The sequence below is a fragment of the Pteropus alecto genome, unplaced genomic scaffold (genome assembly GCF_000325575.1).
Source record: "Pteropus alecto unplaced genomic scaffold, ASM32557v1 Scaffold14568, whole genome shotgun sequence".
Taxonomy (NCBI): Eukaryota; Metazoa; Chordata; class Mammalia; order Chiroptera; family Pteropodidae; genus Pteropus; species Pteropus alecto.
In genome coordinates, this window is record NW_006441380.1 from 1 (window position 1) to 1,008 (window position 1,008).

Below are 1,008 nucleotides of genomic sequence, written 5' to 3' on the forward strand. Positions count from 1 at the left end.
TACAGGCAATGCAAGAAGACACTGATATAAACATACTTTTAAAAATGAGACTTTTATACACTTCTCTAGGGTTAAAAGGACAAACAGTAAGAAAGTATAAGAAGATCTGTACAACAAAATTAACTAGGTAGACTTTACAGTTAGATATTGATTTTTATAAAAGAGAATACACTGATAACATTTTGTAACTATGTAATAAAACTAGAAATTAGTCACAAGATATAAAAACCAGAAGTGTTCTTCTGCCAGGAATAAAAACTTCTATTGAGCATCTCATTGATTATTTAGAAATATAGATTTTATTATTATTTACGTATGGTCAGGTCAACAGATCAGGAAGCAACTGGTGTTGAAAAGTCAGTTTAGTCTAAGGCCATGCCACCCTGAATGTGCCCAATCTCATTTGATCTCAGAAGCTAAGTAGTGTCGGGCCTGGTTAGTACTTGGATGGGAGACCACCTAGGAAGACCAGGTGCTGTAGGCCTAAAGAAAAGAAAAGAAATGAAAAAAGAAAAGAAAAAAAAAGAAAATAAAAAAGAAAAGAAAAGTCAGTTTATTACACTCACAGATCCCAAGAGGTAGGGGCATGCTTCGCTATGGAGGCCACATAGGAAGCACCAGGTCAGTCAGGAGGCAGACAGAGTAGAAAAATATGGGCAAGAGCTTTACTGTGGTTTCTATTGGAAGAAATAGGAAAGGCAGGCTAAACAGATTTAGGATTGGCTAGTGTGAATAATTTTAGCAGACTCTGGGACAGAGAGGCTGTCCTAAGTGGTGATTAGTGTAGGTAGATAGTGGCCTAGATTGTAAGAGCTTGATAAAGGTGGTGGTTGGGAGCATTGGCTCTGGACTGGTTGGTCTGTATATGAAAGGCACGCTGCAGATGAGTTGTTTGCTATACCTAGGTATGAGCTAGCCTTGGGAGGGGCAGTCCATCCAGAGTCAGCAAATCCCAAGATGTCAAAGCACCAAAAATGCAGAATAAAAAGACATGATTTATATATTGGT

General features: G+C 38.1%; 1 pseudogene; it reads left to right on the top strand.

Moving 5' to 3' along the window:
- The first annotated feature begins 365 nt into the window (after nucleotides 1-365).
- On the top strand, nucleotides 366-484 carry LOC112485211 (annotated as a pseudogene).
- The last annotated feature ends 524 nt before the right edge of the window (nucleotides 485-1,008 follow it).